At 63.1% G+C, this 15,354-nt stretch overlaps 1 protein-coding gene across 1 annotated transcript in view; it reads right to left on the reverse strand.

Moving 5' to 3' along the window:
* The window catches only part of GNB1 (G protein subunit beta 1), a 47,617-nt gene extending 39,110 nt beyond the window's left edge, over positions 1-8,507 (reverse strand). The window contains exon 1 of the mRNA XM_040987794.1: positions 8,447-8,507. The gene's annotated coding sequence lies outside the window, so the exon portion shown is untranslated. The remainder of the gene's footprint in view (positions 1-8,446) is intronic.
* Between the last annotated feature and the right edge of the window lie 6,847 nt (positions 8,508-15,354).

Consider the following 15,354-nt stretch of genomic DNA (forward strand, 5'->3'; position numbering starts at 1 on the left):
CAGCGCCGTCTACACCGCGGTCAGCGCCGTCTACACCGAGGTCAGCGCCGTCTACACCGAGGTCAGCGCCGTCTACACCGAGGTCAGCGCCGTCTACACCGCGGTCAGCGCCGTCTACACTGAGGTCAGCGCCGTCTACACCGCGGTCAGTGCCGCTTCTACACCGAGGTCAGCGCCGTCTACACCGAGGTCAGCGCCGTCTACACCGAGGTCAGCGCCGTCTACACCGAGGTCAGTGCCGTCTACACCGAGGTCAGCGCCGTCTACACCGCGGTCAGCATCATCTACACCGAGGTCAGCGCCGTCTACACTGAGGTCAGCGCCGCTTCTACACCGAGGTCAGCGCCGTCTACACCGAGGTCAGCGCCGTCTACACCGCAGTCAGTGCCGTCTACACCGAGGTCAGCGCCGTCTACACCGCGGTCAGTGCCGTCTACACCGAGGTCAGTGCCGCTTCTACACCGAGGTCAGCGCCGTCTACACCGAGGTCAGCGCCGTCTACACCGCGGTCAGCGCTGTCTCGGCCTGGCTGACTGGACGTGGCTCTCGGCTGCACGTTCTAGGCGGGCTTCTCTCTGTCTCTCTGTCACACACACAGTCAGCCTGCAGGGCGACTGAGCACGAGGATGAACGGCCCTAAGAAACACGCCTTGGCGGGAAGCAGCACATTAGGCCGGAGCTGCAGGCGGAGGCGCTTGCTCCGCGGTGCGCGCCTGACAGCCACGTGGCATGAGCGCCCCGGCTGCGGCACACCCTTCCCAAGGCCCCGTCTCTGGCCGGGGTGTCTACACACAGCACGAAGCTACGGAAAGCACGGGGCTCCTTCCCCGAGAGCCGCAGACATTCTCCTTGCGTTTCTATTCATTATTTATATAATGACATTAACCATTTTGTTGTTAGATTCCTCGCTGACCCAAAAGGCAGTCAGAGAAAAGCACCAGCCTCCCTCTGCGGGGCCGCGGGCCCAGACGCAAGCAGCCCCGCTGCCTCCCGAGCCCACGGGGGAGCAGGCGGGGAGTGAGCACCCCGGGGGACGCCGCGACGCCACCCGCACCCAAAGCCTGTTGGTGCAGTGCACTCCCCAAATGCCTGCAGAGGCCAGGACTGCGCACGGCCACGCTGGGGCCCCACTCAGGGCTCCCCAGGAGCGCCCTGAGCCGCCATGGCTGCCTGGGTGCCCGCCAGCAGGGCCCAGCACGCGTTCCTGGGCGAATGAGGGCCCCGGGCAGCACTTCCACACCTGCCCCAGATGCTCCTTCAAATTCTTATTAAAATACAAGAGGACAAAAATAGAGACGACAGGAACAAGATCCCCAAAGGGCAGGGCAGAATGCATGGCGGAGGAAGTGAGAGCACACGGCCGACCGGCAAGCTGCAGTTCACAAAGAAAACCCAGAACACTGACTGGAAAGGATGTCAGCCCTAACAGGGCTGGGGGAGGAGCTACCTCACTGAGGGGCGTCTGAAGAGACCGGAGACAAGACGCTGGGACACGGCTCCACAGCTGGGAATCTTCAACGGTGACCTCGGCCTGCACCTGGGGCAGGTGCCAGCCGCCCCACTTCCCACCCAGCTCCCTGCCTGCGGCCTTGGAAAGCAGTGGAGGACGGCCCAAAGCCTTGGGACCTTGAACCCACATGGGAGACCTGGAAGAGGCTCTGGGCTCCTGGCTTCGGATTGGCTCAGTTCTGGTCTTTGCGGCCACTTTATATCCGCCTTTCCAAAAAAATCCCAAAAGCACATCCCAGGGGCCGACACTGTGGCATAGCAACTAAAATCGCCACCCGTGACAATGGTCCTGCTCTGAGTCCCAGCTGCTCCACTTCCCATCCGGCTCCCTGCTGCTGCACCTGGGGGAGCAGAGCGTGGCCCACGTGCCTGGGCCCCTGCACCCCGTGGGAGACCCCTGTACCCCGTGGGAGACCCAGCGAAAGCTCCTGGCGGGGCCTAGGCTGTGGCAGTCACGGCAGTCACGTGGCAGTGACCAAGTGGTGGTAGACCCTGGACTCTCTGCCCTCCCTCGCTCAGCAATCGCCTTTTTTTTTTTTAAGATTTATTTTTATTATTTTTTTGTTGCAAAGGTGGATATACAGAGAGGAGAGACAGAGAGGAAGATCTTCCGTCCGATGATTCACTCCCCAAGTGAGCACAACGGCCAATACTATGCCGATCCGAAGCCAGGAGCCTCTTCCGGGTCTCCCACGCGGGTGCAGGGTCCCAAAGCTTTGGGCAGTCCTCAACTGCTTTCCCGGGCCACAGGCAGGGAGTTGGAAGGGAAGCGGGGCTGCCGGGATTAGAACCGGCGCCCATATGGGACCCCGGGCGTGCAAGGCGAGGACCTTAACCACTGCGCCACCGCGCCGGGCCCAGCAACCGCCTTTCAAATAGAGATTTTAAAAATCCACAAAACCGGGGCCCGGCGCGGTGGCGCAAGTGGTTAAAGGTCCTCGCCTTGCACGCCCGGGATCCCATATGGGCGCCGGTTCTAATCCCGGCAGCCCTGCTTCCCTTCCAGCTCCCTGCCTGTGGCCTGGGAAAGCAGTCGAGGACGGCCCAAAGCTTTGGGAACCTGCACCCGCGTGGGAGACCCGGAAGAGGCTCCTGGCTTCGGATCGGCATAGTATCGGCCTGTTGCGCTCACTTGGGGAGTGAATCATCGGACGGAAGATCTTCCTCTCTGTCTCTCCTCTCTGTATATCCGCCTTTCCAATGAAAAAATAATAAAAATAAATCTTTAAAAAAAAAAAAAAAAATCCACAAAACCTCACAGTGAGAGGAGCCGTCTCGGAGCAGCACAACACATCTCAGGTACTGCCGCAGAAGCAGCGCCCCGCCACGCACGGTTCCTTCACACAGGGTTCCCTCCAGGGGCTCCTCCACGCGGGGCTCCTCCATGCCCAGAATCCCGCCAAGCACGGCTCCTCCACGCCCAGGCTCCCGCCACGCTCGGCTCCTGCCATGCATGTTCCCGCCACGTCCAGGTTTCTGCCACACACAGTTCCCGCTGAAGTCAAAGAAAAACCCGTCTCCTCCGGGCTGGTCCTGAGAAAAGCTGTATCACAAATGAACGTGGATGTTGACATTAAATTGAAGCTCCCAAGTGGCCAGCGTGGCCCGGGACATGAAGCTGCTGCACCCGGCTGCCCTGGCCAGGCGGCATGGCAGGCCTTCGGCTTGCCCCTGTGGCATTACCCAGCATTCCATCACCACCGACCTTTGCCATGCTCCGCGAGCAGAACCACGTTTTCCAATATCCTACTGTTTGAAAGCTCCCACCTGACAAGCCCAGCTAACTGTCAGCCGTTTTCCCTAAGTATCTGCTCAACTTCATCCACCTCTGAGACAAACCTACAAACACCCACAACTCTGCAGCCACCCTTTTAAAACAAAAGTGTGGGGTCCGGTGCAGTAGCTTAGCGGCTAAAGTCCTCGCCTGAGCACGCCGGGATCTCACGTGGGTGCCGGTTCTAATCCCGCTTCCCATCCAGCTCCCTGCCTGTGCCCTGGGAAAGCAGTGGAGGACGGCTCAAAGCCTTGGGACCCTGCACCCGCATGGGAGACCCGGAAGAGGCTTCTGGCTGCTGCAGCCACCTGGGGAGTGAATCAGTGGATGGAAGATATTCCTCTCTGTATGTCTGACTTTCCAATAGAAACAAACAAATAAATATTTCTTATTTTCATCTACCAGAAAGGCCATGACATCTTGAAAGAGATTCTTCCATCCACTCGGCCCCTCCACAAATGCCTGCACAGCCAGGGCTGGGTGCGCGTGAGCCCCTCAGCTGGGCGATCGGAGTCCCCCGGGGCGCACAGCAGGAAGCCGGCCTGGCAGTGGGCAGCAGGCCTCGCCAGCGCTGGGCTCGAGGGGCCCACAGTCCCACACATGGAGGCACGCCCCAGGATGCACCCCATGGGAACCCTCTGACAGCTGCAGCGCCCTGCCCATGGTGCCCACCTCGGCTGGGCAGACAGAGCAAGAAGGCGGAGAGAGATGGCACAGCGGAGCCAGCGCCCAAGGGGACACACCTGGTAGCAGAGGGGAACAGAGCACGTGAGAATCGCTGTGTGCACCCCAAAACCACTTCAACAGAGCCCAGGGAAGAAGGCCGCAGTCACCTGACCCCCGGCCCCGTACCCCTCTCCCCACCACAGCCTCCCAGACTGGCCCCATGGCGTCCTCCGCTGAGCTGGGCTCCCGTGAACAGCACCCAGCACCCAAGGCACGGCAGCTGAAGGGGTGACAGACCGTCCCCTCCCATCACCCTGCCCTGCTCGCCAGCCTGGGCATTTCAAACTCCAGGACAGACTGTCCTGCTGGCGCTCACGCCGCCAGGCTTTGACAGCAGGGGCAGCCCAGGGCCTGCACCTGGCTCGAGGCCCCCAGTGGGGTCCATAACTGACAGCCAAGCATACTGAGGGAACAATGGAGACACAGCACCCCCCGGAGGTGTCTCCCCTCTCTGTGCTAGTTAGCAAACCAAAGACACAAAAATCAGGAAAGGCCTCACCGCGCCAGTGCCAGGAAAAGAAAGGAATTTCTCTGAAAAAACACAAACTTCCAGGGACACAAAGGAACAAAGATGCCCGAGGGGCGTCGTCCCGGCCAGGCCAAGGCCGCTGCCTCCTCAAAGCCACCTGCTCAGCAGTGTCCTCAAACTACCCACAGACACTCCTGCAGGCCCTGGGAGCCCGTCCACCCCAGAGCCCACAGAGCCCACGCTGTCCAGGAGCCGACCTCCAGCCCAGCCCGAGTGTCTCTCAAAGCGTGGGGACCGGCTGCAGCATCCCACACGGGCACTGGCCGCTTCCCGGGCCAGTTGCCCAGCTCTGCCCATGGGGCGTGGGAAGCAGAGCAAAGCGCCGAAGCCCAGGGCCCAGCACTCGGGGACCAGAAGCAGCTTCAGCACGGCCCAGCCCCACCAATGTCAGCCAATCCGTTACCTCTGCCTTTGAAATAACTAAATCAAGATTTTTTTTTAAAAGATGTAAATTTTTTATTGGAAAGTCAGATACACAGAGAGGAGGAGAGACAGAGAGGAAGACCCTCCATCCAACTATTCATTCCCCAGGTGAGTGCAAGGTTCGGAGCTGAGTCGATCTGAAGCCAGGAGCCAGGAGCCTCTTCAGGGTCTCCCACGCAGGTGCAGGGTCCCAAGGCTTTGGGCCGTCCTCCACTGCTTTCCCAGGCCACAAGCAGGGAGCTGGATGGAACGTGGATCACCCAGGATTAGAATCTTTGCCTATATGAGGTCCCGGCATGTCCAAGGCAAGGACTTTAGCCGCTAAGCCATCACGCCTGGCCCAATAAATTTATTTTTTTAAATTCCTATTTCTGGGAAAGCAGCAGAGGATGGCCCAAAGCCTTGCAGCGCGGCACCCGCCTGGGAGACCTAGAAGAGGCTCCTGGCTCCTGAACAGCTCAGCTCCGGCCGTTGCAACCACTTGGGGAGTGAACCAGTGGATGGAAGATCTTCCCCTCTCTCTCTGTAAAATCTACCTTTCCTGTTAAAATAATAAACCTTAAAAAAAAATTTATTTTTCTAAAATTTAGGAACTATTTTAAAATTTCTGTGCCAGGGCAGGCTTGGTGGCATGAGCAGGGGTGCTGCTTGTCACAGCAGTGTCTCATGAAGGAGGGCCAGCTGCCAGTGGACGGCCCGCGAGGCAGGGGCCACAGATGCCAGTGGACGGCCCACGAGGCAGGGGCCACAGCTGCCACCCCACCCAGGGCAGTTCCCAGTGGACGGCCCGCGAGGCAGGGGCCACAGCTGCCACCCTACCCAGGGCCAGCTGCCAGCGGACAGCCCGCGAGGCAGGGGCCACAGATGCCACTCACCCACAGTGGCCAGCCTGGCCTTCCAGCTCCTGCCCACGGCAGGCACTGCGAGTGGCCCAGAACAGCCCTCTCTTCTTCCAGACGCCTCGCTACCTCGCCAACAAGTCACTTCCAGAGCTGTTTAAGCTTTCCTGGCTGTGCCCCATGCAAGCTGGTCACGCAGGGACGGTGTCACGGTCAGCTCTCACATCACATAGTCCTGGTGCTAATCGGCTCCAGAGAGTGCTGGGGACCAGCCCAGGTGGTGGGCCCTGGCTGCTGCAGTCACCTGGGGAGGGAGCCAACCTCTCTCTCGCTCCGGCCCTGGGCCAGCACTGGGCCACCCCTGCACGAGTTCCCACGGGGGAGCAGCAGGGGACAGCCCACGTGCTTGGGCCTCTGCACCCACACGGGAGACCCAGCAGCTCTCGGCTCCAGGGCAGCCAGTGAGCCAGCAGAGATCTGCCCCTCTGTTTTTTTCAATAAAAATCAGTAAATCCTTAAAAGAATTCTTTTTAAAAACTAATGCCTTCAACATTCCAGCAGGTTACAGAATTCACCCTAGTTTGCTCCTTGGAGTAAGTGTAATATTCTTTCATGTGCCAACACAGGTTCACTCTGCCGACGCTGTGCAGAAGCGCTCGCTCCACCTGGCCTCGCATCAGCTTCCAGGGAAGGCTCCTTCCCAGGCGGTGCTGGGCAGCCTGGAGCACACCCAGTCCGCACGCACAGGTGCAGAAGCAGGACGGGCACCCGGCCCGCCGGGCGGCTCAGGACCAGCTCACGGGGCCACGGGGGCCACGGGGGCCACAGGGCTGGAAGCTTCAGCTATCTCACACGCCTCACTCATCAGCTTCAAAACACTGATTGGTTGATTGGAAATGCAGAGACAGAGCCGGGCAGCTCTTCCATCCAGTGGTTCACTCCCCACACAGCAGTCACCCCAGGCAGGTGCAGCAGCTCCATGGGGGTCTCCACTGGCAGCCCACCCTAGGGTGCCTTCCCAGATCATCAAGTCAGCAGGCGGGAGCTGACCTGGAAGTGGAGACCTGGGAAAGAACCACTGCCACTTCATGTTCACTAAACCAAGCACCTCACTGTGGCACCCAGGACCATCCCACGCTGACCAAACACCTCACTGTGGCACCCAGGATCCTGCAACCAGCTCCATGGTGACCAAGCACCTCACTGTGGCACCCAGGACTATCCCACGCTGACCAAACACCCAACTGTGGTACCCAGGACCATCCACGCTGACCAAACACCTCACTGTGGCACCCAGGATCCTGCAACCAGCTCCATGGTGACCAAGCACCTCACTGTGGCACCCAGGACTATCCCACGCTGACCAAACACCCAACTGTGGTACCCAGGACCATCCACGCTGACCAAACACCTCACTGTGGCACCCAGGATCCTGCAACCAGCTCCATGGTGACCAAGCACCTCACTGTGGCACCCAGGACCATCCACGCTGTCCAAACACCTCACTGTGGCACCCAGGATCCTGCAACCAGCTCCATGGTGACCAAGCACCTCACTGTGGCACCCAGGACGATCCCACGCTGACCAAACACCTCACTGTGGCACCCAGGATCCTGAGACCAGCTCCATCAACAAACACGAACCTGAAGGCAGAAGCTAAACCCTCCAACAGCGACCCCGGCCTCAGGAGCTGCCCGCACGGCGGCCTCCGACTCTGGCCCAGCCATATGGTGAGGCCAGGGAACACGGAAAAGATCCATTACCAATCCACCCGCTAAAGCCAAAGCCGACAGGCAGCGAGAATTTAATCCAATTTACAGACTGACATGAGCCAAATCTCTTGAGCAGAGAGAAACAATCCAATCAAAAATTCTAAGTGCCAATACCGCGCTTCGAAAAGAAGCCCAGAGCCGCTGGAACGCCGGGCCCCGCGGCCGGCCCCGGGGGAGCTGCCGACAGGGCGCTGTGCACGCGGGGCCAGCACGGCCGGGGCCCCCGCCTGCCCCGCACCCTAAGGAGAGCCTGCAGCACCCACAGCGCTGGGAACCGGAAGCGCCCGCAGTGCGGCCACGGGTGGGCCCCGAGCCCCGCACCTCCCGGAAGAGCGCGCAGCCTGCACCCCAGCCGCCCGGGACCCGGGGCCCGGCTCCGCAGCCGCGGGGGGCTCCCCTCCACGCGCGCCCCGCACACTCGCCGCCCACGGCAGCGCGCGCCCCCCGGGCCGCCGACAATGGCCGCGCCGCGGGGTCGCCATCTTGGCCGCGCGCGCGGGCCGGGGTCGCCGCGGGGTCCCCCCTCGGCCGCGCGGGGCCGGCTCCCCGACCTCGGGCGGCGGGCGGCGGGGTGCGAGGGCGGGCCGCGCCCCGGGCCGGGCCTGGGTGCACGGGGGGCTCCCGCGGCCCCCGGGGCGCGCCCGCCTTTGTTCTCGCGGCCGCGCTCCGAGCCGCCGCCCGGGCGCGCCCCTGCGGTCCGCCGAGCTGGGCCCGCGGGGCGCCGGAGCCCAGTGCGCCCGGCCGCGGCGCCGAGGCCCGGGGTGCCCGGGGTGCCCGGGGCGCCCGGGTGCCGGCGCGGTGGGGGCGGGGAGCGCGCCCCTGGGGGGCCGCGGCGCGTTCCGGGGGGCCCCGACCGGGGTCCTGGCGCGCTCACCTCCGCGCCGCTCCAGGCTGCGCTGCGGGCGCTCTGCTCCGCGGCGCCTGCTCGCTCCGGCCGCTCCGCCCGGCTCCCGCCCGCGCCCGCCGCCGTCCGCCCCTCAGACGCCTCCGGCCATCGGGATGGGCGCGGCGCCCCTGCCCGCAGCCCGGGAAACCCCACGCGCCGCGTCACCGCGCACGGCCGGCGGGCGCGCGCTCGCACGCGCGGCCCCGAGGCGGCGGGTGCGAGCGCCTTAAAGGAGCCGCGCGGCCCCGGCCGGGGCGGGGTGAGCCGGGTGGGGGGCGCCCTGATGTCGGATCTCCCGGGAAGGGGCGACACGCGTGTCTCGAGGCGAGGCCGCGGAAGCCGGGGCGGGCGGGCGCCTGCCGTCCTGCTCCCTCTGGTCCGGCTTGGCCCTGCCTGGTTGCACCCCCTGCCAGACCACCAGCCCTGTGCCCCTGTAGGCCAGAGCAGGGAGCCCCACCAGCTTGAGTCGGGATCCTTGGCACCCGTGGGCGCATCTGTGTGCTGGAAGGGCCCACATCCCCGCCTCAGCCTGAGGGCCTGGGTCCTGGTCCAGGGGCCCCGTGCGAGGACAGGATGGGCGTGCCCTCTGCTTCCCCGGGTGGGCCTGGGAGATGTCTCCAGCCTGCCCTGCAGGGTCCCCTGGAGTGACCCGATGCCCAGGATGCAAGGACCTGCACTGTCACCATCCTGGCAGCCCCCAGCGACGCCTGGAACCCTTGTTGGCCACGGTGCCCCGAGGGCCATGATCCTGGACTCCTGCCTGGCACTCCCAGCCCTTGACCAGATCCGGGGGCAGGGGGGACATTCCTGAGGTGCTGGAGCCAGAACCCTGCGCCCCACAGGACATCCTGGGCAGGAGTGAGGGTGAGCAGGGGGCTGTCCAGGCCAGCAGAGTGTGGGTGGTGCCTGGGCCAGCCTCAGGGAAAGCGTGGGATGTCAGGCAGGCTAGGCCCAGGGGCAGAGGGACCCCAGAGGGCTAGGTGGGAGCACACGCAGTTCCTCCGAGTCTGGCAGGCCTGGCCCTTGTCCTGTGCCCACCCACCTGAAGCCCAAGACAGAGAGAAGCTGGGGAGGTGGAGGGGGACAGGGCTGCCTAAGGGCAGGGGCATGACCTGCACACCAGGGGAGCCCACACACCCCAAACTCCGCACTGTACACTCTGGGCCAACCTGGGTTTGGGGGCTCCTGGGTCCCCTGACTGGCCAGCAATTGCCATCATGGCACAAGGTGCCGGAGTCCAGCTCCAGCTGAGTTTGGAACTCGCCAAGGGTGCGTGGATGAGGCGCAAAGAGGAAATGAGAGAGGAGTTAGAGTGGGTGGTAGGCAGTTAGGGTATTCTGGGTCCCCGAGTAAAAGAGAATTTCCCCACCATGTCTTGGATTCACCAGAGCATGTCTCTTCCAAGGGACAGGGCTGCTATTAGCATATCAATTCCCCACCTGAAGTATGGCCACTACCTCTGGCCATTGTGGGAGGGCCTCAGGCTGATCTCTTTATCATTGAAAGGAGAGCAGAAAGAAGTAATACACATCTGCCTAAGGCCTGGAATGTCCTATGTCTGGCACCTCTGTGGCCTTTAGTCCCAAGGCCAGGTACCATGGAAACTAGGAATTTTCTTTGTTCATGGAGAAACATCTTTGAGGGAAACCTTTGAAAGGTGCATTCCCCACCATTAATACGGGTTTTGCTTCTTGTCCTCCTGCCACTAGGGCAGAGCACTAGGGTCTTCTATTTACTCTTCCTCCTGCCACTATGGCAGGGGGTAAGGGTCCTTTCTATCTCAAAACCCCTTCCCGTCGCTAGGACGGGAGTCTCTCTTCTCAGCCTGTCTAATAAATCTTGCGTTAAAACTAAACTGTGTCCGCATGAAAATTCTTCTTTCCTGCGAGACAAGAATTTGAGGTTGCTGCCATACTCGGAGTCAAAAATCCTGCAACAGTTTTGGTGCCGTGACTCGGATTCTACCAGCAAGACTTGAGTTCATCTCCAGCCAGCCTCCAGACATCCATCTTGTCGGACGGTGAGCAAAGCGGACTCTATCCTGTTTTTCGGAGACACTAGTTCTCCACGATTGGTAACTCTCGGAAAATCCTGCAACAGAAAGAAAGAGACGGACCAATAGGACTCCATGATCATAATGGACCACGCACAAAAGCTGTCCGCTTTATTTATACAAAATCAGTCAAATTCTGGCTCAGACTTTTTACGTCATGACCAAGTGGGTGTTTCTAAGGATAATTCTGCCATTAGTTTTACCTAGAAACAACAGAAGTTCCTGTTAACATTACCTAGAAGTTCCTGCTAGGATTCTTATCCTACAACTCAATCTTGTACCACAAAGAAAAGGGGAGTCTAAAGAATGAGGAAAGAATGAAGGCCTAAATCTAGATCCCTTGATTAGCATGGGCTCAATGGGGACAGCCAAGACAGTAGGAATGATAAAGGGCCCCATTTGAGATCCCTTGATTAGCATGGGCTCAATGGGGACAGCCAAGACAGTAGGAATGATAAAGGGCCCCATTTGAGATCCCTTGATTAGCATGGGCTCAATGGGGACAGCCAAGACAGTAGGAATGATAAAGGGCCCCATTTGAGATCCCTTGATTAGCATGGGCTCAATGGGGACAGCCAAGACAGTAGGAATGATAAAGGGCCCCATTTGAGATCCCTTGATTAGCATGGGCTCAATGGGGACAGCCAAGACAGTAGGAATGATAAAGGGCCCCATTTGAGATCCCTTGATTAGCATGGGCTCAATGGGGACAGCCAAGACAGTGGGAATGATAAAGGGCCCCATTTGAGATCCCTTGATTAGCATGGGCTCAATGGGGACAGCCAAGACAGTGGGAATGATAAAGGGCCCCATTTGCAAGACATTGACCCCCAAGCTCAGGCTGAGCAAAAGGTTAACCTCGCAGTAGTAAATGCCAGGATGTCCATGCAAAAGAAGGTGGAGCTGCATTCAGGTGGTTGTAGAGACATCCCCCGGGCGGGCCCTGCCAAACAGCGGGAAATTCCTTGCGGCCCTGCCTGCAATGGAACACTCTTCACCCCCTCATGTCCCCCACATCTACTGCACGGACCCCAACAACAAGGGAGGGCCACATGGGCGGGGGCATGCCTGGGTCCTCCCACTGCCCTGGGTAGGGGGCCTGTGTATGTCTGTGTGTAAGGGGGCACAGGGGAGGGACAGCAAAGGGAAGGGGCAGGCCCCCTGGTCGCTCACTGCCTCGAGCCCTCTGGCCCACACGTGTGCCCACGGCACCTGTACCCTGGGCCAGGAGCTCCCAGCCCTGGCCCCTCGCCAGGCAGATAAGAAACAGGCTGTCTCCTTTGCACCCCAGGAGGACTCTGCCCTCAGCACCCCAAGGCCACCATCCAGAGGGGGTGGAGGAAGGCGCTCCCTTTCCTGCTGTGGATCTCCCGGGCCAGAGCCACACCCCACAGCCCCCGTGGCGTGGCCAGCCCAGGGTCCGCAGGGAAGGCAGAGCTGCAGGGTGGAGACCTGCCTGGCCCTGGCCCATTGCCCGCCCGGCCGCCCTGGCAGCTGGAGGAAACCTCCAGGTGCCCCACCCCGCCCCCGCGGGCAGGAAATGGCCCAACGGGAAAGTCGGACTTTGCTGGTCTAGGCTGTGAGTGCATGTGACCAGGACCTGGCCAGCGGCCCTCCAGGCTGAGGGGCTTTGAATGGCGGGATGTTTGTGGCTGTCCAGGTCCCCGGGCAGGCCAGGCTGTGGCCACGGCCACACCAGCGGGGGAGGCCCTTGGCACATCAGTCTCAGGCCTCTGGGTGGGCGGAGGGCAGACCCCGCCTCCAGGCTGAAAGGGGAAGGGTGCCTGGGGCGCAGAAGGCCGGCGATGGAGCCGGACACTCAGGCTCGCAGCCTCCTGCCCTCACCTCTGCTTCCGCCGGCCCACCGGGCACCGCCAAAGGCATGGCAGCGGCTGCCTCTAGGGGAGGGGCCCACAGAATCTGCCACTGGGAGGCCAAGTCAAGTGCATGCGACCTGATGAAGGACACTGGCAGGTGTGCCCCGGCCATCACAGACCTGGGCACCCCAGGCCCCTGTGGGCAGCGCAGGCAGCATGCTTCTCCCCTGAGCTCGCCCACCTTGACCACACAGGGTCAACCTTCCCGGGGCATCCCAAGACTCGGGTGCTGCCAGAAAGGAAGGAGAGCTGGGCATCAGAGGGGGCAACTCGCTCAGGCAGACACCTGGGGCGGACACCAGCCCCACTTCCTGCCCGGCGTTGCAGGGGGTTGCTGCACACCCCCCCATGCCCGGCCCCAGCCCCCAGCCGCAGTAACCCTGGCTCATCCTGCAGGTTCCCCAGCCGCTAGCCCAAGGGGCCTCCAGCCCCGACCTGTGAGAGCCAGAGCAGGGATGAGGCAGGCCTCACCCAGCCGTGCTGGCCGGACAGAGGCCCCACCCTTGTTCTCCGGGCCTGGACAGGTCACTGAGCCCAAGGTGTCGCCTACAGGCCCTGCTGAGCCTGCACACATCCCCCGCCCCCGCCCCCGCCCCGGGCAGTCAGGGAGAGGAGTAGGGGGCCCCCCCAGCTGGGCCTCACTCACCCAGGAGGCCAGGCCTGGCTGCTTCCCTCGGGGATACAGCAGCTCCGCCCCGCAGGGAGCTGCCCATCCCCATCGCCTTTCTCAGGGCACACCTGGCTACCTGTGTCTGCCCACGGGCCTGCTGGCTGCGGCACCGTGCAGGGTTTCTGGCCACACGGGCCCTCATGTGGCCGTGAACATGGGGACTCACTCTTCTGTGGCCAGAGACAACAGCCACAGTGTTTGTACAAAAAGGCAGACCCTGAGTGGCAGCCAAGAGCTGGGCAGGGCAGGCGAGGAGGCCGTGGGGTGTGGGAGGCCCGTGGGGCGTGTGGGAGGCGAGGAGGCCTGGAGCCCCAACACTGAAGCACCCATAGGATGAGGGGCCGCGGGGTGGCAGGGCCAGCAGTGACTGGTGCTCTTCTGGGGAGCAGACAGCAGCCCTTCCTGCTTGCGCTGGGCATGTCCCGGGCAGCAGGGCCGGCGGGCAGTGTCAGTGTGGGCCAGGAGGCGTGCTGGGGCCCTCGGGAGGGGCTGAGGTTCTGGGGACAGGTGTGGGAGGCAGCCTCGGACTGAGCGCCCCGCTGAGAAGGTACAGGGTCGGGTTGGACAGCTGGGCGACCCGGCCCAGCAGCCCCAGACAGAAGCAGGGGCTCACTGCCCTGAGGGATCCCTGAGTGCGGCCTGTGGGCCGAGACGCTCCAAGGGGGGCAGCTGGCCTTGCCCTGCCCAGACTCCAGCCCCAGCCGCGCCCCTGCCCTCCCCGACCCCTCCTCGCCCAGGACTGACCCAGGCTGCAGGGGCCGGAAGGGGTGCAGGTGGGGAGGAACCCTCTGCCTCAAGTTCCGCGGGACCTTCGCTCCCGCATGGCGCCTGCGACCAGCTTCTTCCTCAGAGCTGCCACAGGAAGGCCTGGCCCACTCCCCGCAGCCCCCTGCCAGGAGTGGACACCCAGCCCGGCAGAGGAGAGGGGTCCCTGAGCACTCTTCCAGCTGCTGGCCAGAGCTCCCCAGCTGTCCTGGGCCCCGGGCCTGCAGGCCTCAGCCTGGGGGGGGGGGCACAGGGTTGTTTGTGAGAAGCCGCCCCTCCTGGGAGATGATGCAAACGCCGCCTGTGGGCACAGCCCAGGTGGCCTTGAGGCCCAGGGGCCCGGCGGGGAGCAGGGCGCCTGCAGGCACCTGGTGCTGTGGAAACGGGCCCCTGGGTGGCTGCAGTCCCTAGAGCCGGCTGAAATGACGTCAGACCAGGCCCTCCAGGGAAGGTGTGGTCTGCTGCCCCTCGCACAGCCCATGGCATCATGGGGGCCCTGCACGCAGAAGTCTGCAGGACTTGGGGTGGGGAGCACCGACCCCCCAGCTTCAGTCCCCTCTGAGCAGCAGAGCAGAGCGCCACAGATGGCTCCCTCGGACCAGGCCCCCAACCCGAGGGCTCAGGTCCTGGCAGTGACCCTGTGGGACGCAAAGGGAGGACCCACAGCCTGGGGGGGATGGGAGGAGGCGTCCAGGTGCCCAGAGGGGAGGGGTCCATGGCCTTAAGGGTGGGAGGGGTCTCTGTTCCCCATGGGTGGAAGGGGTCCATGGTCCCCGCGTTGGGAGGGGTCCCTGGCCTCCGTGGGTGGGAGGGGTTCCTGCCACCACTGCGGTCCCCAACAATTGCAGGACCCCCGGAATGAACCGTGAGGACCGGGGCTGCGAACAGGGCCGGGGTCGCCGGGGTCGCCCTGCCGCGGGCTCCGCCCACCTCACCGGGTCCGGGACCCCAAACACCCATGCGCCCCAGCCCAGCGCGAGCTCGAGCGTCGCCTGGTGGAGACGCTCCGGACTCAGGGCGGCTCCATTTCCGGGTGGGGCGGGGCCTGAGGGGACGGTGGAGGCGGGACTTAGCCCGAGCGCTTCGAGAGGACGGAGGGCGTGCGGGGCGTGGCCTGCGCGCACTGAGGGGCGGGGCCCGCGCTCGCTGAGGGCGGGGCCTACACTCGCTTAGGGACCGGGCCTGCGCGCACGGAGGGGGCGGGGCCTGCGCAGAGTGACCGGCCCAGGCGCAGCGGTCACTCTCCGCTGTCCATCGCCCCTCGGACCCCCGCCGCCGTCCTGTGGCCTCGCACACAGAGTAGTCCAGGCTTCCGGAAACCCGTAGATGCATCTTCACTCCGCGTCCAGGGCAGGCCGATCGGGAAACTGAGGCACAGCCCGGCGGGGGGTGGGGAGGGCGGAGTCCCCGTCCACTCAGGTGGACACAGGCGTCGCTGGGGAGGGCGACCCGGTCCTCGGCGCCTCTGGCGCGTGGCTTTCCCCGCCTGGTGATGTGCCCAGCGTCCACCTGGGTGGATGTGAGCTTGCTG

Source organism: Ochotona curzoniae, unplaced genomic scaffold (assembly GCF_017591425.1).
Source record: "Ochotona curzoniae isolate NIBS_2020 unplaced genomic scaffold, NIBS_Ocur_1.0 contig_4792, whole genome shotgun sequence".
Lineage (NCBI taxonomy): Eukaryota > Metazoa > Chordata > Mammalia > Lagomorpha > Ochotonidae > Ochotona > Ochotona curzoniae.